This window comes from Taudactylus pleione, unplaced genomic scaffold (genome assembly GCF_031769625.1).
Source record: "Taudactylus pleione unplaced genomic scaffold, aTauple2 ptg000647l, whole genome shotgun sequence".
NCBI classification, from domain to species: domain Eukaryota; kingdom Metazoa; phylum Chordata; class Amphibia; order Anura; family Myobatrachidae; genus Taudactylus; species Taudactylus pleione.
This window is the reverse complement of record NW_028285049.1, coordinates 1991770-2000788: the sequence shown is the minus strand read 5'-3', so window position 1 is coordinate 2000788 and position 9019 is coordinate 1991770. Positions and strand designations below refer to the sequence as shown.

Here is a 9019-nt window from a genome sequence, read left to right as displayed (position 1 = left end):
GTACAGCGCTCGCGAGCGGGTCTGAATGAGACCCTTTGTATGCAAAGGTGCCCAAACTATGATAAGGAGCCAATAAGTTAAAGTGCCAAGTGCCAGGGAATATCACCACCAAGAGACTCTATGACCAGTTGTATACGAATTGCTTGATCAGAATTTACTTAGTAACTTCAGGGTCATTATAATTTATTTCCCTGCTTATTTCAATGTTTACACCGGTGGATTAATATATTTACTGTTCCGGTAACTGCCCAGTTGCCACCAAGAAATGCACATTTCTCGGAAGGCCTGCTCAAGATCCGGCTTGAACAGAGGACCTGATTCAGACCCGCTCGCTAGGCTGCGTTCGCACGTAGCCTGCCGATGTTTGCAATATGCGCGTGCGTGAACTAGTCCATGCGATTGGGAAGCGTTTGCACGCAGCGCATAGCCACCTTGCTAGAATGAGTGACAGGACGAGCCGTTTGTGGGTGGTGACAGGGGATGCTCGATGGAAACGGGGGTGTGTTGTGTGTACGCAGGCGTGTCTAAGCATCCTAACGCCGCTTTAGAGGCGTCCATAATTAAGACGCAGCATTATAATACACATCACATGGCTTACACACTGAAGCAATCGCAGTGCTTGTGGTAGAGTATGGTTAGCCACAAGTGCTCCGTATGGGTCCGATGTTCCTCGATGTTACCGATTGTTGCATACACTTCCTGGAGATGACGTGTATCAGTAAGGGAAAGTGGGTGTCTTAAGACAGGCTTGTGGGCGTCTAAATACACACTGCGATCGGACATCAAGACATAGTGGGCGTGCTAATGCCTTGCCGTGCGATCGCGGGATTTGCATACTTTGGCTGCGTGCGAATGCATCTAGGGCTCCTTGCCATTGAGGGAGCCTCATGCGACTAAAGGCCCCCATACATCAGCAATTGATTGCAGCAATCGTGCAATTTGCAATCGATTGTGTATAAAAATCTTTCCCTTTTTCAATCGATTGTGGCAATTCTGCAATCTGGAATCGATTGAAAAAGGGAAAGATTTTTAAACACAATCGATTGCAAATTGCACGATTGCTGCAATCAATTGCTGATGTATGTGGGCCTTTATGCGCAGGCCAGGTTTGCTGTTTTGGATGTGGAAAATTGTGAGTTGCGTCCGCATTTGCACATTTGCGTTTGACTAAAGGTGCCCATACACGGTGCTATTTGCATACGATGCGATCTCGTTTGCAATCGCCCTTGAACTCTCTCTGGCAGCTGAGGAAAACGATGTGCAGCAAAAGCTGCACTATGTTCACCCGATCTATCGTGCACGATCTAGTGATCTGCATAATCATTAGATCGAGTGCGATATGACACAGATGCATGTAGCACGGATCTCCTGGTCCATGCGTGCATCTGTGTCATTGAAATACACAGCAGCACAGATGGGTCTCACTGACCCATCCGTTCTCTATGTCAATGACACAGATGCATGTAGCATGGATCTCCCAGGTCCGTGCTACATGAATCTCTATCGTGCACAAACACCATACGATGTTTGTCACATCGTACACGATAGGTCGAAATCTTACTGCAGTTCAGTTGATCTATGATGCCGATACATGCCGCCGCGGACGCACATTGGCATCGTAATTGTCCAGGAAAACGACACTTTTTACAAAATTGGTCGTTACGGGTGGTCAAAAACGGCCAAATCATGTAAAAAAAATGCACCGTGTATGGGCACCTTAAGAATCAGGTCCTGAAATCGCCCTTAATGGATGAATAAATTATCAGTATGTATCTAAACCTGGAAATGGATCTTCATGCAGTAATACAAGGATTGCTGTTATTGATTTATTATTATTATTATTATTAGATTATTATTATTATTATTATTATTATTATTATTATAATATTAAATTGGGCTGCAGTGATTTATGGCAGTCACCCCTTCTTCCTTTAAATAAAAGTATGTACGGTAAAGCAATACAGTGTCTCTTTTTAAAATACATTTTCCATTTGATACACTATTGCAGCTACAGTATGTGCTGGTGATATTTCTGACTGTGTCATTCTGTGTTTGCAATGAGTCACGCCTAACATACAGGCTGCTGCTGCCTATTAATAGTTAAACGTGGAAGGGGAGCGGACACGTTCACCCGTGGGGGAGTAGCCGGCCTGAGCAGCACATTCCTGGGCTTAGTGGGCTGCCAGCATCTGATTAGAAGCGCTCAGTATCCGAGGGGCTGTGAGTGGCTGAGCTGCTGCTGTAAGGAGGAGGAGGGGGAGGAGAGGGACGGAGCGAGCCCGGCTGCACACAGCTGACAGCCACAGCAGCAGCAAAGGACATTTCCAGGGCTCCCAGTAGCTGCTGACTGGTGAGTACACTTATGCCCATCTATTAATAATCAGTCTGGTCCCTATGGGCTCTGAGCTGGCTGCAGGACATCCATGCAATGCAATAGAGACCCAACAGGGCTTGCAGGAAAATGCAGGATGGAAATGGTCAAATAAAAATGGAATATATACAAAATCCTGCTGTAAAAATATGGGAGGCTATTTAAAACCATTCATCCCATGATACACCCTGATGGAATGAAAAAGATGCAGATCCCCAAATTGCTTCCAAAATAATGCCTCCTCCATTATTTCTGCACACAGCTTCCCCCTATTCTTCTGTTTCCTCCTCTATATTCATCCATCCATCCAGACATTCCTCTATAGCCCCAGGTCTGGGGAGTAGAACTGGGGAGCAGTGGGGCTGTGTGATGCTGGCTGTGTAGGTAGGGAGAGTAGTAGTTAGCAACCAGACTTATCATTCATGTCTTATTGCAGGCAGACACAGATCTTCCCACCCTCCATCTCTTCTATGTGCTGTGCACATTGTGTCATCTCTGTTGTTCATTCAAACAGAAAGATATTTGCTCCGCTATTTCCAAAACAGACAGGAGATATGGCATATTTGTGACATAAAATCAGTAAGGGATCCCTCATTGGGATGTCATTCAGTGTTTGCATTTCTCACTGCATTGCGAAACATCACAGAATGTATTCATGTGCGCTGGAAAGTGTCATCACGCTTTAGGAAATGTTTCACATCTGCTTGTTTTCATTTCAAGATACCGATTGTAACATCTGTAAGGGTTGCTGGGTGTACCCAAGCCAGGGAGCACTACTAGCCCAAATTGTAGGGTGACCATAGCTGTACTTAGTACCCTTTTGTGGCAGAAGTGTGATATATTATATGTTCTTGTATTTTTGTGTCAATGGGACATAATAAGGTTTTAAACAAGCTGTATAGCCATAGGTGTATAAGTAAAGTATAGAAAATATAATTCACTTATTATTTTCTGCATCAGTCTCCGGACAAATGTACAAATCTGTGCATTATTTTATAATTATCTTACTGTTCTTATATGTCCAGATGCTTTATATGATAGCATAATACATTAGTTTGGTTGTAGAATGAGACCCGGGACTGCTGAAATTTGAGCGTTATGTCAGATTTGTGTAACACAGCAGTATAGATTGTAAGCTCTGATGGTTTTGAAGGACTGGTCAAGCATGTTTGAAGGTATAGGAGGACATAACCTTTACGATTCTTGAAGGTTAAGACAATATCTATGCCCAAGTCTTCCAATGACACATATCAAAGTCTTGGTAATATCTTTAGTTAAATGGCTTTGGGTACCACTGGATGTTATAAACATTGTTTTTGTCATTATTATGTTTTAGTTTGCATGCTGCTGCTCAGGCATACATACAGTACATACAGTACATATGTACATACATGCATGCACACGCACAAACTTTTGGATTGATATATACGTACTATCAATTAGATTTATTGCTTCTGAATGATACATAGCCCATATAATATTTTCAAAATGATTAAGAGTAGGTCATTTGTTAAAGAACTGTATTTGCATATGTTTCAGAGTATATAGCACATGTTGTCACAGACATCTATTAGCTACAGTAAAGTAACTTGGAGTCTCTCATCAGTAGGATTATAAACAATGGTCTTGGAATACACCACTGGAATCTGTTGTGTTATTAATACCCCTTTTACACCAGAGCTAAAAAACCCCGGTTATTGCAGGGTTAACCTGGGTAACTCCTTGGTGTAAAAGGGGATAGGGTTGGATTTCTGGGTGACCCGGCAATCCAACTAAGGTAACTTGCAGGATTTAACACGGAAATAACCTGTGAAACCCTGCAGTGTAAACGGCGCGATACGGGTCATGATGACCTGGAGCGCGCCGCATCCCGGCCGATCGGCCGGCCTCAGTGGTGCTTGGTGATGACGTCATCTCCAAGCATCCACTTCCACGCCGGAAGAACCGGGTAACTGCAGACCCGGCTCCGGTGTGAACGGCGCCGTCTCGGGAATTTCCTTTGTCGGTGCCAGCTAAATTCCTGGTCTGATCTGGTTTGGAACCCTATTCCAACCTCTGGGTCAGGCCCGAAATTTAGGTATAAAAGTAGTATAACACTCCTTTATGCTGATCTCAGTAGCAGAGCTTAATACAGTATAATAACTGTTACTTAAACCAGTTTCATGATCCTTAAAATAGGGTCCCACCTTTAGACAGCTTTTATTTATTGACTTGTGAATGTTTCCTGAAAATATAGCTAAATGTATTTCATTATAAATATGGATTTATTCTGTGTTTTTTAGCACATCCTTTATATCATCCGGGCAGCTATGCTGATTTGAATTCGATGCAGGTCCGATATGCACTGTATATTGGATACAATCGAATCCACAGAGCATTTCTGTGTCACATCCAAGTTCATTAAAATACGAATAAGTCTTTCTGGATGGTATAAAGACTTTGCTGTCGATGAAAAACATAGTTATGGAGTACTTTAAAGTAAATTATTGGCCAAATATAATTTGCGATGGATGTTCTTGGTGGTCAAAAGCCACCAAGCAGGTTTTCCTGTTCTTATGCCTATTCACGAATACATTATATCTCCGGCACCTCCCCGAATTAACTTAAAAAGCAAGTAAGCTGCTTTTTGAGTAGACATAGTGTGAGTGACAGCTTGGCAGACGTGTATTTCTGACATGCACTGTGCTTATTGGTGGATTCATACATGGGGAGGGCCAGTTATGGCATTGCAACTCGGCTGCATTCTCATCTTTTTGATTTAGATCCAATCAAGACACTAGAGTTATGGGAAGATCTTCAGTGGTGAGGGAATATATTACTTCTTAAGGATTATTCACAGTATATGTTCGTCACTTTTGATTAGTAGATGAATACAGTATTAGAAATTGGAGAGCGAAGGGTGAATGGTGCCATTGTCGTTACCACAAACTGCTTTCTAAAATTTTGTTTTGATGCCACATTCTATTTGAAATCCGCTAATATACGCTACCCGTAATAAATATTGGTTAGGTAATAAAGCCACAGCTTATGAATATTGTAATGAACAATGGCTGAGGTAGAAATAGCATTAAAGTAGTCAGTGCAGCTCCTCCAGGGCCCGGAGGTAAAGAGAGGGGCGGGCGGGAGGGTCGGAGGCAACAATGCATGAACAGTGAAGCCCCATTCGCAGAAGAGGACACTGCAAGATGGTATCCTGGCAAATTTTTCTGTGGGGCCCGGTGATACCATGTTCCACCCCTGGATAACATATTAAAAATCTATCATATTAATATTCATGCATTTCTTACCTATTTTCTGCAATACAACATACAGCTATCAACTATATACAATTAGCAATATTGGTGAAATATTATTTTCGTGTTGTGGGAATTAAAGGACAATCAAGAACATAATACAAGTGAAAGCAAAATAAAGTTGAAATCCTGCAAAATTGGGCCATTCAGCAAATGTCTTACTGACACTGGTAGATTTGTCATCGCTAGCCTGCGACTCTGCACGCATTAATACCCCTATTCCACTGCCCCAAAAACCCGGGTTATTGCCGGGTATACCCGGGTCAGGCTGCAGTGGAAACGGCTCCCAATAAAATAACCAAGGTCAATTTACCTGGCAATCCTACCCAGGTCTCGACCAGGGTTGAACACGGGTAGGACCCGGCTTACATGGCAGTGGAAACGGACCCTACCCAGGTTAGGTGACCCGGGTAACACTTCTAGACAGTAATTGGAGCTTCTGAGGCCCTTTTGTCATCTTTGTGTGCCTGAAAAAAATCACATCTATAGGATTTTACAGGGCTGACCCGGGTTCAGTGGAAACGGCGCAGACCCGGGAATAACCCTGGTTGAACTGGAGTGAAAGAAGTGTCTGAAGCCAGGTCCGATCCAGGTTGGACCAGTGTTCAAAATCCCGGGATCGACCCAGGATTTTGGTGGAAAAGGGATTTAAGAGGTCACCTAGCAGTCACACCCCTGGTAGGTCAAGGGAAGCTCAACTATTGTTCCAGTATTTATAGCATTATCGCTGAAAGCTTTGTGCTGTATTAGCAAAGAAATGTGATTGATATGCTTATGCTGCTGTCCAGGAGAACTCATGGGTTTTAATCAATTATGTAGTAAAGTTAATTTCATTAAATAACTTTTATTTTAGTGTGGTCCCAGGGGGCCAATATTGTTGCTTTCAGTTTATGCACAGTTAGCACGTACCTATTTTTGCACTGCCCATCATCACACTAACTTTATAATGCATGCTGGAACATGTACAAGCATTATACAGTTTAAATGCCACCTCGCCCGTTAAGCAGGTTATCTGCTCCTGCCCATGTAACAATTCACCAGGAATCCCACAGAACTGTATCCATTCATTTGTGGGCATGCAGGAAGAGTATATTGCAGTGCTCATGGGCCAAGCCTATCCATGGCAATCGCTAAACTACAGTATCGATGGATGGCAGATTTGTTTCGAATGCGCTGCCTGATTGTAGTGGACCTGGTTGTTGTCCAATCAGCTGCCCCTATTCATTCAGCTCCTCCCTCTGTCTCTTTGCAAAACACCTAGATAATAAAACAGGTTCTAGGTTTTGAAAGCCCATTGAATTCACGCATGGGTGGATTGTCCCAAAGCGCACAATCTGCCTGATTCAGACGCAAAGCCGATGTTTACGCAGTTTTACGCGATTAGCGGTGGTCTGAATCGCACTGAGCATGTGTGATTACCGTCAGAGGTCGCAACGAGGATTTGGTCAGTGTGACTGACAGTCAGATACCATTTGTGGGAGGTAACAGGGAGTGGTGGCTCAAACGCTGGCATGCTGCGACCAATTATGGGGCGAATCACCGACTGTGATTGTGTTACGGTACGCAGATAATATGGCTCTGGCGTCTCAGTTCCTATTGTCATTCTCAGTAACCATGGGGTTACTCAGAACTTCAATAATCAACTGATCTCCGCCTGATGCTGCGTCTTTATACGCATCGGTTGTTGTATCAGTACAAATCCCAGCAGCTGTGAATATTTTATTTTTTTTCCACGGCCGGTCTGTAGAAATTGAGATGGCATCAGGGTACATCTCCGAATTCATGGCCCAATCTCCTTAAAACAGAAACATTTATAAATTGCGAATGTGCAGAATGGGTCCTGCTAAGACGCAAGCAAGCCCTTGAATGCCTCTGCCTGATTGACAAAGGCATTTAAGGGGCAGTGTGGGGGAGGGACGGCAGGCGTTCCCGGAAATGAGGCGTGTCCGCCCCGTTTTTCGGGAGTGGCAGCCCAGGGACTGCGTGGACATACGCAGTCTGCTGGGCTCGCAAGCTGGCCGCCTGCCCGGTGCCATCCACCATCGCAACCATCGACCACCGATGCTGGCGATGGTGATTCCTGCCTGCGACCTCCGTTGCAGTGCTGGGATCGCAAATGCAGCGGGGGGTGTCATACACCTCTTGCTGCATTTGCATTATTGCAAGGATCGCAATTGCAAAGCTGCCGGCAATTGCGATCCTGGCTGAATCAAGGCCCAAAGGCAGTTGAGTTTATATCCGGCAGCACAAATTTTATTTTTTTTTTTAAATAATTTTTCCCAAATTTTAACATCTATAGACATTGATAGCATACACATATACGTGTGCCAAATAATTAATTGGACATAAATTAATTTAAATTAATTAAAGGATGGACCAGACGTGATGGATGTAGCCCAATGACTGTTCTTGACTAAAGGTAGACTTGTTCTACAAATAGAGATGTTAATATATATATTTTTTATTGATTTCCTACTAGGACGGTCATTGAATGAAATTCACCGTTATTTTAGGATTATTTGTTATGTTTGACCCTTTTTTTCCCTATTTATTATGCAAGATTCTTTTTCTGCAAATTATAAATGCAGTTTCAGAATTTTCTATTCATGTAAGCAGACTACGCTGAAAGGTATCAGCTGTCATAATAAGATGTCAGCACGTCTGCCGAGTTTTTTTATTATGTGTTTTTTTTTCTACTAGTACTAGATTACAGATCTCTCTGTACAAAGCCAAGATGTTGATATAACAGTGTGCAAATGATATGCTTATTACTGTAAAAATATATGAAGGAACAGACTGACCTTATATACTCTCCAAAATTACCATCTTCAAATGTTTATGGTAATATGGAAGGCTTATGAAGCCTACATTATGCTTTTTCCTCATAAGCATCTTTTATTAAACACGCGGCATGGAGATTAAGGTATTAAAAGTTCATGCCTAGGGCTCCTATAATTTCCAAATGAAAAGAGTCACCCGTGTGACTTGAAATTTGCTTAAGCCATAAAATCCACCCCTTACTTCCCTTTAGGTCCCAAATTAGGTAAAACCATTTTCCAACTCGCTGTGTTAATTTGGTTCCATCAAGTATTCTGTGCTGAAAATATTTTAGCAAAAAAAAAAAAGTGCCAGTCTCCCACATATCGATCACTTCCCGAATGAAGTGGGCAGCCTGTGGGTCTGACAACGCGTTTCGCATTGCATGGAATGATCCTGGCCCCACCCTGCTGTACAATGTTGTGGATCATGACTTTGAACTGGGAGTGGTGCCACAATGACTCAGGCACGCCGCCACCCCCGCACCTCAGACGCGGTCTCTCACAGAAGGGGCGTTTTAAAAATTCTAAAAGTATGC

General features: G+C 43.1%; 1 protein-coding gene across 1 annotated transcript in view; it reads left to right on the top strand.

Annotated features, from left to right (window-relative positions):
* Positions 1-2273: 2273 nt before the first annotated feature.
* Positions 2274-9019, top strand: part of DAB2 (DAB adaptor protein 2) — a 142473-nt gene continuing 135727 nt past the window's right edge. The window contains exon 1 of the mRNA XM_088455240.1: positions 2274-2350. The gene's annotated coding sequence lies outside the window, so the exon portion shown is untranslated. The remainder of the gene's footprint in view (positions 2351-9019) is intronic.